Source organism: Macrotis lagotis, chromosome 4 (genome assembly GCF_037893015.1).
Source record: "Macrotis lagotis isolate mMagLag1 chromosome 4, bilby.v1.9.chrom.fasta, whole genome shotgun sequence".
Classification (NCBI taxonomy): domain Eukaryota; kingdom Metazoa; phylum Chordata; class Mammalia; order Peramelemorphia; family Peramelidae; genus Macrotis; species Macrotis lagotis.
Window position 1 is genome coordinate 135,117,442 of NC_133661.1, and position 18,088 is coordinate 135,135,529.

General features: G+C 32.7%; 1 long non-coding RNA gene across 1 annotated transcript in view; it reads left to right on the forward strand.

Annotated features, from left to right (window-relative positions):
- Positions 1–18,088, forward strand: part of LOC141520038 (uncharacterized) — a 623,376-nt gene that overhangs the window by 503,972 nt on the left and 101,316 nt on the right. Inside the window, exon 3 of the long non-coding RNA XR_012477520.1 lies at positions 6,766–6,820. This is a non-coding gene — a long non-coding RNA (uncharacterized LOC141520038). The remainder of the gene's footprint in view (positions 1–6,765; positions 6,821–18,088) is intronic.

Here is an 18,088-nt window from a genome sequence, read left to right on the forward strand (position 1 = left end):
GCAGTGAGGTGGCACAGTAGATAGTACAGAAGACTGGAGTTAGGAAGATTCATCTTTGTGAGTTCAAATCTGACCTCAAATATGACCACTAACTAACTTAGTGACTATGGGTATATCACTTTACCCTTGTTTGCCTCAGTTTCCTCATCTATAAAATGAGCTGGAGAAGGAAATGGCAAATCATTCCAATACGTTTACTAAGAAAACAACAAATGAGGTCATGAAGAGTTGGACATAACTGAACACAAAAATAATCAGCTGTTCCTACTGGGTTCACATTTTTGGAATAGTTCTTCATTTGGGGAAGAAACATCTAAAAAGGCCCTGACTCAGAGAGTTTTTGGATTAATTCCAAATCCTTTTCTTATTGCGGTATCTCTGCCTAGCAACTCTCCAGAAAAGGCAAGTCAGTCTCTTAGAAGTACAATTGTTTTCATCCATTAAATGGAGATTTTTTTTTCAGCTAGTATCTCACAATGCTGTTTGTGAGTCTCAAACAAGATAATTATGTGTGTCAAGACATTTTGTGAACTCCAAAGCATTATAAATTGATTATTATTTCTAATTATAATGAGACAGTCTGAAGCAGACAGGGCAGCTTCTCTAATGTCAAGGCTACTATGAAAGAGAACATGGAGGTAGTGACAGGTAGCAGAACCAGGTAGCTGCTTACTGAACAAATGATGAAAATTGACCAAGCTAGTCCAGGTCAACAAAGACAGGGGATTAATTGGCAAGGAAGGGAACAGAATTGGAGTCTTAGCCAAGGCAGGGCCAGGTAGAGGAATCAAGGGACAACAGGAACTTGGAAGGTAACAGGATGAGTCAGTCTATATAAAAAAAACAGAGAGTGAGTATCTGGGTTCAAGGGAGCAGAAGAAGCCAATGTGTGGAAAGTGCTAGGAATAAAAATCAGTGATTCCATTTATAAGTTAAGGAGCTTGAATTGGCTATATTTCTCTTTCCCTGTAAGTCTATTACTAAGGTAAGATTTTTCTGGTAGTAGAAGCAGAAAAAAGAGGTAGGAAGGTAGCTATACTAACAGGACCATTTTTTCCTCTACCAAAACATATTAGTATGAATCTTTTCAGCATTTTCAATTAAAAAAAGTTACCATGCCAAACACAACAACTAAATCCCATATTTTGATGCCAAAAATGCATCAAAACCAGGAATGTCTTTATTTTACTTCCAAGAAGCCACTAGTCCTCCCAATTCCCTAAGCACTTTAATTTCACCAAGCATGACCCCTGAGATGTGAACCATATAAGTAAATTTTCCAATAACTGATGATTTAAAACATCATTTTGGTCATGTATTGTTGACACAACATTCTTCTCTAGAATTCCATTTAAACTGTTTATTACTGAACCACAAAACAAACAGTTTTATTGTCACCCGTGATAACTAAACAGAAAGAAATATTCAGGTAAATCATGTACTATGTTGTGGGTGAATATATTGATTTCCTAAAAATGTTTAAAATAAAAAAAATCACCTTCAAATTTTTTTCTTTAAAAGTAATTCTACTAGTAAACAATGTCATGGAAGAATTCCTTCTTATTAAATTATATCCATGAATGAAGGTTTAATTGTTTGGCTTTAGAACATCTTAAGGAAACTTACAGATGAATAGGAAGTCAAGTTTTTAAAAGAAACTCTTAGTCATAAACACAAACATAAACTGGATGCCAAATAGAACTTTTTTTCTTCTTTTGAATGACAAGGAAGGGGAGGCTTGTTGGCCCCTGCTCATTTTCTTCTAATCCCTACTTACCAAATCTTTTACAGAACTTATTAAAAAACATTATTTTGTATTTATAGCAAAGTCCTCTTTTATGACATTTTACTCATATTTTCTCTTATATTCCTTCTGCCTCTTTATTTGCATACCATAAAATGCCATGTTTGTACAACTTACACGTAATTATTTTCAAAGGTTCACTAGAGAACGTTATCTTCCATACTATCAAAGACCCTTCCAACAGGTCAGTGGATCATGTTGAACCTTTCAGGATCTCTCTAACATGATTCTTTAAAAGATATAAGGAAACCGATGTGAGTTTCATGCTGAAAATTTCAGTTCTTTCAAAAAATATCTTGTAAAGGTTTTTAACTAGAAATATAGAGTTTATATTCACTACAATAAGTAGTCTATGCCTGTGTACATAGGGGTCTGGTTAAATGTTAGTCAACACTCTTGCTCATTTAATTTGTTCCAAAAATTAAGGAATATAATGCCCAAATGATCCTCAAAAAGAGCTAAGGTGAAAATTGAAAAAAAATAGTTATTCACTTCAAATGGTAATTAAATTATAAATAATTATTTTCATTGCATTGAGATGCATTTAGTAAGAATTTGTCATTTTTGTGAGATCTGATTGATCAACATTGCTTACCATTTCCAAAGAATTGAGTTTTAGAGTGAATAGGTGTTAGCTGTTTCAGACAAACTGATATCTGAATAAGACAGCTTTAAGATCAAGGCCTTCCCCTGTATCCAGGAACATCTCCAGTAGTCCTGATCTAGATCTTGCTACAGGATTCATATGGTTATGAAGGGGTCAGTGAGGCTTGTGACTTTGTACATCCTCCTTCACTTAAATCCAGTTCACTTGCAAGTCATGACATCTCTTTCCTGATACATGGTCTTCTTTGAGAATGAAGAACAAACAACAACCTTTGGAGCAGGTCAATGTTAGGAACTTTCTGGGACATTACAAAGCTAGTGTATCTTGATCTAAAATTTTCATGATATTATTTTTAGAAACAGTGTTTGTCTTAATCAAGGGCATAATCAAAAAAGGCATAATACAGTTTGTGTGGTATCACCATTGCCTTTGAACTTTGGGACAGCCACCATGTTGTTTTCATACATTCCTCTAATGCTTAGTGTTTGCAACATGAAACACTAGTAAGTTCTTTAAATTTCTTGTTATCTTGCAACAGGGCAAGACCTTTACCCAATTTATTTAGTGATGGAGGAGAAGAATGAAAGATTGGGTCCTAAGTGTTGTACAATGGCATGACATGATTTTTTTCTGGAAGGCAGCCAGGACTAATGCTTATGAGGTGTTTGTCTGATGAACTGTACCTTGTGACACTAAGCAGAACAGTAAAGGAGGTGACAGTCAATCCTTCTAACTCATGTTTTATTTACAAATGAGAAGAGTGAGTAAAGCCTAGGAAAACTGGATCCACTCTTACAAACATATAATAAGGTAATATTGATCAATGAACTATAGCCATATTATTTGGAAATAAGAGATTTGGGACCACTCTTGAAAAAAATGCTATAATATTTTTAAAAGCAAAACATAGTTTGAATTACTGCCTACTGTGATGCTTGTCTTGGTCATTGGAGGTTTGGGGAGAAATTGCAAGCCTAGGTTAAGGGGTTAGAACAATGTTTTGGGATTGAAGGTATATTAAATGCCATGGAAATGTCAAACCCAGTTTCATGCAAATAGGAAAAAAGTTATCATCTTTAAAGTGTGCTTTTGTACTATTTTAATAAATATCTATTACATACAACTACCAATCCCCCCCCCAAAAAAAGAGAAAACTCAAAGAAACTATCATAAAGTCCCATTTTAAACTGGTGGGTAAGAGGAGAGAACACAGAATTTGGCGTAATATGTCCTGGGTTTGAATTTAGGCTCTGAGAAATACAGTAATTAGGATACCAGATCCAAATATATTACTTGCTTCAATAGACATGATACATTCAGAAGATCTAGTAAAACTTCAAATTCTTGCTCTTTGTAATTATAGTCAACCACTTAAGGTCTCTGGGCTATAGTTTCCTCATTTATATAATGGAGATAATAATACTTGTAGTAGATAATCACAGAGTTGTTGTGAACCTGAAATGAAATTATGTGTGCAAAAGCCTTGGCAGAGACTTTAAATGCGTAATATCACTAATATGTGGCCTTGATAAAATGATTTCACCACTCTTAGTCTCAGTATGTTGTTGTAAATAAGAGAGTTGAATCAGATGATCTCTATGCCCCCTTCCAATGATAAATTCTCTAAACCAATGTTTCATTAACACATAGATACAAATATAGTAACAAGATGTTCCATTTTCTCACATAACAATATATAATAAAAGCTAAATACAACCCTATTAAGCATCAGTTCTGTCCCCAAAAAATGGCATTTAAAGGGATTTCACTGTATTTCCATAAGAAGAACTATATTTTTATAAACTATACTATTTATAAAAACTATAAAGATAGTAAATCATATAGGTAGTACATGTCAAAGGTTGGATTTGAACCCAGGACTTTCTGTCTTCACATCTGACTCTTTATTCACTATACCACAAATACTTTTTTCTTCTAAGTTACAAATGCATCCCCCTCAAAACTACAATAGTAGCAACAAAAACTTCTAGACTTTATGAAGACTAAGGTTAAGGAGAGATAGATCAAAAGAGTATTAAAGAAAATGTCACATTCCTGAAATATTTCTGATCACTCTTCATGTTCCAAAGGCAATGGAACAAATTTTGAGGAAGCTACCTAAAAGGGTGAAGTTCAAAGGCTTATTATTTTATATGTCCATCATTAATTTTCATGATCCATAAAGCTGGAAAAAGATTAAATAAAGAAAATGAAAAACTATAACAAACAAACAAAAATCCCTCTCCTTTGCATTGTTTAGACTGAACAAAAAAGGCAATAGAATTTAAACTAATAATAATTGACTTCTTTGAAGAAAACACCTGAAATAAAAGATGCATGAAATTCAGAACTTGACTGATTAGCAGAAGCACTGAAAAATATTCCTGGATTATCTTCTTTAGTAGATTTGAAGAAACAACAGAAGGGACTTGTTCAGAAGTTTTCTCTAGTGGCAACTTTTAGTTGTGCAGTGATGATTCACATAACCTAACAACAAATAAGTATGGCACAAAAGAAATCACAGCCTATGGTAGGTCAAAAAAAAAAGAACAAAAAAAAAGAACTTGGTTCTGCTTACCTGACCTTCTAATTGTATCACTTGCCTACAGTGTGATTTCCATTAAAATCTTTGAGTCTAGTTAAGTTGTTTACTATGGCATTGAAAAGAGTAGACACAAAGACCAAAAGTGCACCCTCTTATCTTCATAGGCACCAAATCAGAACTTAACCTAAGTCTTTTTTGTCCAATCCTAAACTGTGAGCTCATCGCATTGAAGTGTAGATTTATAGCATGTTTTATGTATATTTTCTTAGTCCCAAGGTTCCCCCTTTTTACAGATACATACACAACATGTCATGTCGAAAATATAAATTGTTGATCGTACAGGCACTTTCTTCCTTTTTTAAACCTTTCCAAAGGTCTTTTTGTTAAATACACCCAGATGCCGTTTGACAGATGAGGGGCTAATTGCTCTGTGAATTACCTCTATCGATTCCTGTTTCATGTTGAGCCAAACAAACAAAAGATATTAATGCTTTGAAAAAAATGAATGATGACCTTTCTCTGCAAACACAGCTTGCGGCCTCTGATTATTGGTGATTCCAAAGAGCAGCGGTCAATCGCAATAGCTGTAACGCTATGATCACTATAATAAGCTTGCCTGACCTTCTCTGCCATGTTAAGTGGTTTAAATTTATTTGCCCAACAACAGTGGAGCTTTCATTTAAAGTCACAGAACATTCAATTCAATTTAAAGATGTAGTGTCTTATTTTCCCTTCTTTCTCCCACCCCACCCCCATAAACAAAGTTACATGGAATTTTACCTGAAAAACCCAATATTTAAGGTCTATTTTAGCCTCTGCCCTTTTTCTTCTTCTATTTAGAGAAAGAGGACATCTTTATTTCTTTTGTCAACCATATTTTAGTTGAACTTTCTTCCTAACTTCCTTTCTAACATGCATATTTTAAAAATATCATGATCACGAATTTTACATTCCTTTGGTTCAATGAATATCCTGTATAGATGATAAAGATTAAACCAGATAGCTAGCAAAACTCTGGTGAATCCTCAACGAATTTCTTCCTTTTTCAACAACACAGCTGGAAAGTAAAAATAGCAAGTGGAGATGAGAAAACCTTACAGGGTTTTAGCTTTGGATGCTTATCTGAAGCTAATGCAAACCTCATTAATCTATCTGGAAATCTTTCGATAAGGGTACCATTGAAATTTCCACAAGTTTCCTGCTACGAAACATGCCAACAATACCATGGAAGTTGCTTCCCTTGGAGTATTTTAGTTATATACTTTCAGATCAAAGCAGGAAGTGAAGATGGTGTACAGCTACAAATAAACAGAGGACTTCCTGAATTAGTTTAAATTTCTTAAAATGTTGTGCTTGGATTTAGTTGGGCATTCAAAGAAGGTTTCAGGTAGTTGAATGTAACCATACATCTGCATGATTTTTATTCTCTTCTTCTAAAAAATATCTAATAATACTTATCTTGATTAAAAATCTCCTAAAAATAACTGAATTGAGCCAACAAAAATGTATTGAGTACCTGTTATCTGTTATTGCTTAGGGCTGTTGGATACTATGGGGGGACATGAAAAATGCAAGCCATAATCTATTCTCTCAAGTAGTTTTCAGTTTTCTTGGAAAGAGAAAATGAATAGATGTGAAGTCAAAAACAACAAAAAATATAAATAACAAGAAAACAACAGTAGACATCACAAAGCATTGCATTATTAATTACTAAATTAATTGTGCAGACAAGAACAGCCATAAGAGTTATTTTATTGTCTATACAATTCATTTGGCAATCAGCACTATCTCTTTTCTTTTTCTTTCCAGCAAGAAAAGTTCACTGGCAGCACCCAGAATCATGGAGAACAAAATGCCAAGAAAGGTAAGATATACAAGAGGAAAATGCTTTCCCTCCAAAGATAGAGGATAGTAGAAAGAGATTGTGGCAATAAATAACTAACCTGGCATCATAGATTTTGATTAAATGGAACCTTAAAGGTCATTGACTTAAAGTCCTTCATTGTATAGATAAAGATATTGAGATGGAGAGGTGAAGAGACTTTCCCCAAGTCACGCAGCTTACCATTAGCAGACAGGATTTGAACAAGCATGAGATAAGCAAATAAGGTATAGTTTATGGTTCAGTAACAAAATATCATTTTAAATTAAAAAATACAAATGGACCAAAATGTAAGAATAACTTTAACAATAAAGCTTTATCATATTTAGGAAGATTATATGATCATTGACAGATTCTTTCTTCTAGTTTTAGCTAAATTCTTTAAATTTTGATATCTTTTATTTATATAACACATTTTTTGGTATATTCTTTTTCTTATACCTCCTGGAGAACTACTTCTTATTACAAATAATAAAATGAGTATAAAATAAAATTTTAAGCAAACCTAATTTATGTATCAATCCATCCCCACAGTCCCCTACTGCTATAAAACTTGGAAACATGCACAATCTTGTTTTCTTTCTTATGGTCTGTAAAGACCATAGCTTGGTCTTTATAATTTTATAGCTTTAAGTTTGAATTATTCTATAGGGGGGATTTTGGCATTTTTTTGTTTTAATTTTTGTATACTTTTGTTTTCCTGGTTTTACTAATGTTACTATTTCAATTTAAATAGATTTTACCATACTTCTGTTTTTATCATGTTCATCATTTGTTAGAGTACAATAGAATCCCTTTTACATCTTATTTATATACTCACCTGTTAATTAATGTTGCTAAATCTTTGCTCTTACTAAGAAGTGTTACAATAAATATTTTGATATGTATGGAGTCTTTCTTTTATCACTGATTTCTTCAGACTAAATGTCTATTTCTAGCTGAAAGGATGTGTGCATTTTAATCATTTCATTTGAATAATTCCAAGTTAGTAACCAAACTTTTTTGAAACATTTCTGGGGGAAGAAGTAAATTGCACATATTGATCTACACTCAAATGGAGGTCTGTCATCACATCAATGTGGATACTATTACTATTAATATAGATATCTAACCATCCATGCCTATCTATACAATGTGAAGCTTATCTGTATCTTCCCATACAACATCCACCAAAAATGCTGTTGTATTTAACTTTTCTTTTCTTGTCCTTGTAAAGATACTGACAGAGGTGGGATAAGCTTGAAATTATTTGATTCATTTTTGCTATATGACCAACACATTTTTTTTCATTCGTACCTTTTCTTTAGAAGTCCTTCATTTAAGTGTTGCAATTTGTTCACTGCTAATTTGTGCCTCTCTACTGTCCTTTGAGTGATCTTCAGTTTCAGTTCTTCTGAGATTGTAGATTTGCCTAACTTATTGATACACAATTTCACTGAAACAATATTGGTATTTTTAAATGGGGCTTTGTTCCAGGAAGAAACTTAGGTTTACTGAGAAAATACTATAATTTTCTTAATAAAATCTGACCCTCTCTACTTTTTTTTCAACAATGATCAAAGTCATTACCAACTTTCAGTGATAATCTATGTGAAAATTTCAGGAATGATCAGATATAAATATTATAACCATCTATATTGCCATGATAGGAAGAGAGTCTCAGAGTCAACCTCTGATGCACACTGACTTTGGGACCAAAGTCACTTAATCTTTCAATGTCCCAGCCATTTGTAGATGTGCAGTGGTAGGAATGTTTCTCTCACCAAATTTCACTACGCTGTTGAAATCACAAGTCTAAAGAGAGATATGCATATATGCATAAATATATATAACATATATATGTATACTTATATATATACACATATATGAAGACTCTTTTTGTGGAAGAGCCATGAATGGTTCACCTTAAAAGAATTTTTAATTGATATTTCATCCCATTTTCTTTGAATTGAAAATTATTAATCAAACTGCTCAGCTGCTTTATCTCCAAGAATGTTATTTTTCTACTTGTCATCCTATTTTCCTAGTCAGCATTCTAAGAAGCAGTCTTTACTATAAGATTTATCATTTCAAAGTTTGAGTTCAATCAAGGATTCATTTAAGTTTCTAAATCTATAAATGACATTTTTTATCACACAGACAATAATTTATTAGAAAGATAAGAGTCATAAACAAAATTATTCTGGTAGTATCAGACCTTGCATGGAAAGTTTTAGGCCATTGCCCCAGTCCATTGTAACCTAGGGTATTTACTTTTTAGGTCAATCCAAACTTTTATAAATGGAGTAGATGGTTCTTTACTCAAAGAAAATTCTACCACTGTGGTCAAAACACATACTTGAAAGAACACAAGGAAAACACAAAGGGTATAAACACTCTGGTTAATAGCTAAGGGAAAAATAAATTTATTTTATAACTTCATTTCACAGTTCACATATCAAGGAAGACTGAGATCAAGTCACAATAAAATCAGAGTATAAAAGAAATAAATTTATGAAAGCAGGCCATTTCAAAGACTGATTTTGCTGTTTAATAAAAACAAAACAAATTTAAATATCTAAAATAGAAATTTTTTTTAAATTTCCTTATCAATTTGGGATATTTAATTTATGAAATAGACTCAAAACCAAATGATTACAAAGTTACATAATTAGACTTCTTTGCTCCAAGTAAAGTTTTCATTATTGTAAAAAAAATATTGTTCCTTTCATTCCATCAGCTTTTCCAAGTGAAATATTTCAGGCATCAAAAAATGCAGTTGAAAGATTAGGGTATTACTCTCATATTGAACATGTTAGAGAAATTTTTCTTCCTGTATACATTCACGTGTCACAATTCCCTTATATTGGCCTAACTCTTTTGATCCTAATTATCCTAATTTTTCCACTTTTCTCTATGGTAATATAGTTAATTTGAGATGACAAGAAGAATACTATATGATTATCACTACATCAAACAACCTAGTAGCTAGGCCCAGATTTGATACCAGCACTTCTCAGGGTCTCATTAAGATCTGTCCCCACCTACACACCCACAAATGAGAGAGGATGTTTTGATTGAGTCTTAATTTAGGATCTTTTAAATTTAAAATGTTTTAATAAATAATGATGGTTTCCTTTATCATGTTATCATTTTATTTTATTAATTATAATATTATTTTTAGAAGGAATTCATAGATTTCATCAGGCAGCTAAATGGGTCCATAACACAAAACAGGCTAATAACCCATGCTCTGAGTGATCAAAGATTTCTCCCACCTCTAACTTTTGTAATATGTGGTGATCAACACTTTAAATTACAAAAGAACCTCCAGGGGCACCGAGGTGGCACAGTAGATAGAGCACTGTCCCTGGAGTCAGGAGTATGTGAGTTCAAATCCGGCCTCAGACATTTAATAATTACCTAGATGTGTGGCCTTGGGCAAGCCACTTAACCCCATTTGCCTTGCAAAAAAACCCCTAAAAAATAAAAAAGAACCTCTAAACTCCTGATTGGATAAATTCATAAAAGATGAATACACAGCCAAATGTTAATTGATCAACTAATTTGGATTTATTGGGAATCAATATCTTATTGAAATATTTACATTTCCTTGCTTAGCACATAATAAGTGCCTAATTATTGTTTGCTGATTGCATTCAATTTAATTAAAACATTTTTAGGCAAATGGAATTGTGTTAAGCATCAGAGAATCAAAAGACAGATATGGCAAAGGCTGTGCCCTCAAGACGTGTAATAAATTGGGTTGAAAAAAGCAAAATATAATTTTAGAAATGAGAATTAATTTCATAATAATATATCAGTGCATTCTCAGAAAATGTAGTTTTGAAGTTGATGAAGAGAGGGAAAAGGTATGTTGAGGGAGGAAATAAACTAGAGTTTGAAATATTCACAGTTGTAATTTTATAAAATGTCTCTTCCCAACACCAGGCAGTGTTATGAATGCCAAATTCATAGCAATAATTTTGCCTTTTAAGGGAATATGTTATTATATTAAGCTTCCTAAAGGCCACAGAACAAAATCATGATTGTATTTCTATAAGTCACATACCTAAGAAAATAATTTTCTCACTCAGTGAAATAAGCACATTGTATGTATATGTATATTATTTATATATGTGTATATACATTATATCTATGTGAGTATGTGCACACACTTACACACAAACATTTAAGATTTAATTGTTATTCCTTAAAGGAAAAAAAAAGATTATAAGAACCTCTCATAAAATGTTTGACAGTGCTAAATGTTTTTTTTTTTTCCCCTGGATACCTCTGTGGATTGTCTGAGGTTACTAGCTACAGGGGATCAGTTTATGAAGTCACAATCCCCCAGCACAGATGGAGTCTTTAGTTATCTCTCTAAGCTGAGAACCTTGCCTTTCAAATCCCGTGTAGGTAAATTACCTTCCCAGGGCAGGGTATTTCCTTTGAGGAGATTCCTTGGGAGCAGTCTCAAGGGAATTGGCTTAACTTTTTAATGGCTCACTCTTTCCAGGAGGAAGGAAATTTGAACTAGTCTAAGGGGAGGCACCACTTTAGAAAGTCAGCATCCTGCAATTCTTCCCCAAGTCAGTGAATCATACTTTTTCTCTCTCTCTCTCTATCTTTTTTTAAAATTCTTTTCCAAGGGCATTTGTCTTCCTTTAAAAGAGGGCCAAAGTAGCAAAGGTGAGGACTAAAATAGGTCCCAATCAAGTCTCAGCCATGAAAACAATTGCATGGTTCTCAAACTGTCTGCAAAGAGAATTCTGGCTCTACCCCCCAAATGTAATAACAATATATTACCTTCTTTGGTTCAGTAGCAAAAAAAATCAACACTTTTATCAATGACTTGAACAAAAACATATAGTGGACTCTCTTGTCACATATGCATGGAACAGGATTGTACGTTTTTTGGACAACAAAAAGCACCTCAACAGAATACTACTATGGATAGAAACTAATAAGCCAATAAGATGAAAATGAAATAGCAACAAATGAAAAGTCCAATATTTGAGTTTAAAAAAATCAACTCATAAATTCACATGAAATTGATGTGATAATTTGAATGGATTACCAGGTTCATATGCATGGGTCAATATTGTGACATGGAGAACAGAAAAGAAATACCTAATAGAATGTTTTAAGAAGGCCACAATGTGCAGAATGTATATGGGGGGAGTAATAATACCTCTGTACTTTACCCTGGTGAAACTGGGGTCACTTTTTAGGTGTCCTTTTAGAAATAAGACTTAACAAGGTGAGTTTCCAGGAGAAGGATTTTGAGACCATTCTATACATAGAATGGTTAAAGGAACAGGCAAAATTTAGCTTGATGAAGAAAAGTCTTAGGGAGATTAAAATAACTTCAAATATTTGAAAGGGTTGTCATGAAGAAGAGGATAGAACTTGGATCAAGTAGAAGTTGCAGAGGAAAAATTTAGATTTATATCAAATTTATATTTATATTAGGAAAAAATCCTAATAATTATGGAATGCTCATGTTGAGTAATACTCCAAGAAATCCAGAAATAAAAATAGATGATAACTTATTGGGGTTCTTGTAGAAGATTTCATTTTCAATATAGATTATACTAGATGATTACCAAGGTCCCTTCCAACTTTGAACATTTGTGGTTCTCTCTCTTTTTTCTTTAGGTTTTTGCAAGGCAAATGGGGTTAAGTGACTTGCCCAAGGCCACACAGCTAGGTAATTAATTATTAAGTGTCTGAGGTAGGATTTGAACTCAGAGACTCCTGACTCCAGGACCTGTGCTCTATCCACTGCATCACCTTGCTGCCCCTGTGGTTCTCTTTTAAAATAAAAAAGTGGATCTTCTAAGCATTTTCTGTGTTTCTTATCTGTGATCAATATATATATATATATATATATATATATATATATATATATATATAAATATATAATATCTGAGATTTTCCCTTACAGCATAGAATTCTGTCTAGCTGTGTAGATGTAATATAACATCTGATAAAGTTTTATTACAAAGAAACTTAGTTTTTGAAAAGATATTCTAAAAAATAAAATTATATTTATATGGGATAATCTTTACTGTCTAGATTTTTGAATCAAAAAAGCCTGATAACTTCAACTCGACCCAGATATTTGTATACTTATCTACAAACTCTTCACTTTCTGCTTCAAGCTAAATAATGCTGATTTATTTTTCTGAAAATAATGATTGCAGTGACAGACATTTAATTTATGTGATTCAGCATTATATTTGAAGCTGTGCAAAGGAAAAAGGAAGCAAAGAAAATATCACTCTGGTTTTCATGATATTGAATCCACAAATAGTTCATTGAATATTTACTGAATATATTGCACCATTCCCAGATCCTCATTCTAAGATTAGGAAACGTAGTAAATATAAAAATAATGAATGAATCATTGCCTATGGAAATTATTTATTTAATTAAGCTATCACATAACTCAAGGTTGGAATTTGAGATTTTGAAAGAAACAAATACTGTTTTCAGTTAGCTGGCTTTTGTCCTTTATAGGTAAAATATTTTAGGAAACTACTCAGAAACATAATTTTTAATACTTGTTGAGAATTTTGTACAGTACAAAGAAATGATATCAAAGTCAACAATAGCCCATGGACCTGTTATTTGTAAGTTTGAAGACCAAGGTGGCCATAAATGTGATTTAATTCATCCCATTTTACCTCTCCCTTCCCTATTCTTTCAGTACATCTCTTTTTCTTATTCCTTAATTTTATTTTTTTTTAGTTATAATTCCATCCTAGTCAACTTACATCCATACTTCTATGTATTCTCCTTCTAATTTCCCTAATAATGATAAAATTTTTAAGAGTTAGAAATGTCATCTTCTTTATAGGAATGTAAACAGTTTTACCACAAATTCCTGAATTCCTTATGTGTTTTCTATACTGTTTATCTTTTTGATGTTTTTCCTTATGCTTTATATTTAAAAGTCAATTTTTATTGAATTCTGTTCAATGAATGCTTGAAATTACTCTATTTTAATGAATATTCATTTTCCCCCTGAAGAATTATGCTCATTTTTGTTATGTAAGTGATTCTGGGTTGTAATTCTATTTCTCTTGTCCTCTGGAATATCATATTCCAAACTCTCTGAATTTTTGATGTAGAAACTGCTAAATCTTGTGTTGTCCTGACTTTTATTTCACTGTGTATGAATGGTTTCTTTATGGTTGCTGACAATATTTTTCCTTCACATAAAAGGGTTTCAATTTGGTTTTAATATTCCAGGGAATTTTCTTTTGTTGATTTCTTTCAGAAGATAATTGGTGGATTCTTTTAATTTCTAACTTATCCTCTACTTACTATGTATATCAGGGTAGTGTTCCACAATAATGTTTTGAAATATGATGTTAAAGCTGATTTTTGATCAGTATGGCTCTTAGGTAGTCCAATAATTTCTTAAATGATCTCTCAAACTATTTTTTAGGTTAGTTTTTTTAACCAAAGAGATATTTCATATTTTCTTCTATTTTTTCATTCTTTTGATTGTTTTATTGTTACTTGATATCTTCTGGAGTCATTAGCTTCCACTTGCCCAATTCTAATTTTTAAGGAATTATTTTCTTCAGTGAACTTTTGTATCTCCTTTCCCATTTGGCCAAGTCTACTTTTTCAGAAGTCCTTTACTTCAGTAAATTTTCTTATCTATTTTTCAGTTTGAACAATTTTGGTTTTTAAGGAGTTTTTTCCCGTGGATTTTTTGTTTGTACCCTTTATAGTAATTTACCCTTTTGTATTTTAAGGTGCTATATTTTGTTTTGTTCCTCCTTTTACCAAGCTATTAGGTTTTGTTTGTGACTTCCTAGTATCATTTTCATTTCCCCCCCCCCCCGATTTTTGTCAGCTTCTCTTATGTGATATTTAATATCCTTTTTGAGCTTTTTTTTGAGAATTCTTTTTGGTCCTGAGAACAATTCACATTTTTCTTTGAAACTTTGCATTTGTCACATTGATTTTGTTATCTTTCTCTGAGTTTCTGCTTGAATTTGTCACCCTCTTAATATTCTGTGGTCAGATTTTGTTGTTTTCATTGCTTACTTAAGTTTTTCCAGCTAATTTTTTGATCTTTAATTTTATGTAAAAGTTGGATCTGCTCCAGGATTGAAGGGACACTGTTCCAAGTTTCAGGTTTTTTTCTTTTGTTTGTTTTTGGTGTGTGTGTGTGTGTGTGTGTGTGTGTGCGCGCGCTCTTTTCAGAGCTTGCTCTAAGGGTCTATAAGTTTTCAGGTTTTCCATGGTAGAATGAACTGAAGAAAATTACGTGGTCATGACTTTTCTAGTCTGTGCTCTGATCCATAAGTGACCACAAACAATAGTTTCCACACTAGAACTGTGATCAGAGTCCAATTTTCCTGTGACCACACCTCCTTTCTCTATGACTACTACCCAGAACTACATATAGACAACACTAGTGTCCTTTACCAAGTGTCAGCAAAGGCTTTTTTGACTAGTTGACCAACCCCCATACTGTCAGAGGACTGAGAGCTCTGAAAGCTGCTACTGTCAATTCCCCTGTTCTCTGAAGGCCTGCTGCTGGCTTGTAGGGAATATGACCTGAACTGTATTGCTTTATACTTTCATCCAGATTTGACAGAACTTTCCTGTCAACCTTCTCAGTTGTCTTGGAATTCACTTCTTTTTTTGTTGATTTTGCTGCTCTAGTATTCATTTTGAATTTGTTAAAGTTTCTTTGATGAGAATTTTTATTCTACCTTTTTGATTCTGTTATACCTAAATAAATGTACATATAATTTTTAAGTATGACTCATTAACTTCAGAACTTTAGGGGAATTGATGTTTGAAAATGAAATTTTAATTGCAACATTAGCAACATTCTGACCAACGGAGAACTCTATTAACTGAGCTAAGTTTCTACTATATATGGGGGGGTGGAAAATGATTAAAAAAATTATATGAAATATATCTGTAATCTCACTTATTTAAATGCTTTAGCCACTGTGACATATAAAAACAGATGCAATTTGGAAACTTATTCCTAAGAAAAATATGAATATACACATAAATATGATTTTGTTTATGTGTGCATATATATATGTATAGACATATACCTACTTATGTGTTTATGCATATATACATCTCTATAGAGAGAGAAGGATATATGTATTACATATGTATGTATAAATGTATGCATATATGTGTGTGTGTGTATATGTATATATGGAGAGAGGGAGAGAGAGAGAGAGAGAGAGAGAGAGAGAGAATGTCTGTATCAGGATATCCTCAAAGACTTTTGAATATTCAGTCAAAAGACAGGAAATCCCATCTAGGTTCTGATTTTATAACCCTCTGATGCAGTTGCTGAAAGGACCAAATTTCTTTTGAGGGAGGTATTTTAATAGCCCAGTGTTTTTTTTTAAAGTTCCAATGTCCATATATTGTATATATATTTTAAACAGTATTTTCTGGTAGATATAAACTATGGCCCTTTCAAGTATCACTGATACTTGATTGTTCTGAGTATTGGCTTTCTGACAGGGTTTGGAATGAAGCCATTTTTATTAATTTAGTTATTTTTGCTGATATAAAAGGCCGTCTATCATGTTAATGATGCATCGGTCTGCGGTCCCAACGAACAATAATTACAGAATGTTCCTAATAGTAAATCATTTGTCACCATCACAGTTCACTACAACAACCTTTTGTTGAACAGTAGAAGACATTATCTGAATAGCAATACACCTTTATGCTGAGCAATTAGACTTCTGGAATAGAGAATATTCACACAAATTCAAGGTGTATACTATTTCAGTTATGAAATTTTTTTACTGTGTGTGCCATGTGCCTTCTTAATTTCTGACTTTATTTCAACTTTAATACACCTCTGGTGGATGGAATACTGGTTTCTCCAACAAATCCATTGAGGAGAAAATAATTAGAAAATGTTGGTTCAGGTACTTAAAAAGAACACTCTTTTCTTGGATGTTTCTTCACTTTCTGATTTTTGGCAAGGACTGAAATCAGAAAAGGAAAAAATGTCTTTTAAAATTATTAAAAAGAGGTATTGGCAATCTATAATATTTCAGGCCCCAAGAGTCATTAGCATAAAATTTAAAACCCCAATAAGCTCATCCACTGGTAAAGATTCACAAGTGGTACATTTATTTAGAGTAACCAGAAATCAATTGTGTGTTTCATTAGAGTTACCCCAATTTGCAAAAGATCATACTCAATTCACAAATATTCCCCATTTGTCCTGGAGAGTCTGTCTGCCTCAGCCTATCTCCTTTCCCAAGAGCATCACTATAGTATTTATTGTAATTAAGCCACTTAATTTTTTCATGACTACACAAATTTTATAGGTTCAATATTAACTGTTCCGTTTTTGTGAACACTTGAAAAAAACCCTTAACTGAATTACAAATTCTGGTTTGTAATGGAAAGAACTATGGACTTGGGAGTCAAAAGAGCTAGATTCAAGTTCTGACTATAACTTGCTGACTGTAGAATCTTAGGAAAACCAGTTAATAACTCTGTGATCCTCAGTTTCTTTGATTGGTTATAAAATGGAGTTGATAATATTTGACTAGCTCCCTAGAAGTGTTATTATAGAGGAAGTACTTCATAAATCTTAATAAGCTAGTTAAGCTTGAATTATTTATTTTATTGTGAAGTGGATGGAATGAGAAAATTTTCACAAGCAGATACTAAAATGGTTATGCATCAAACCCAGTGAGTTCAGATCTGTTCATGCCAATTAAGGTGAAAAACTTAACCTTATGCTGCCAGTACTTGGAAGTAATCCTACACTGTTGTAAAGTGGAAAGGAGTATATAGTATAAAGTCTTAGCTTAGACTTTCCACTTCCCTTTAATTAATTTTTTTTAGCCACAAATGGGTCTCTGGCATTTCTGCTATTGCTCCAAAGTATGTGTTAAGGCAACAATTGGGATTAATTGCAACTAGTTAAACACCTCTTTTCCCCTGCCACCTCTCCTCCCAAATAAGAATACAAATTCTAACACTTAGCATAATGTCAAGAATTCATTTTAGTTATGGTAGCCAATGAGTCCAATGGGATCTTCACACTTGTATGTTAAGTGTCAAACATAAAATGACTGTAAAACAGGCCAATAAAATGCAAGTTACTGTAGGTTTTTGAGAGTCACCAGTGAAGGCAATTGAAAAGTCTTCTAAAGAGAACAAAAGTCAAAATGGATTATTAGGGTAACAGCAAGGTGGCATGAAGAGTACGGGGATACTTGATGTTAGGACCTCCCT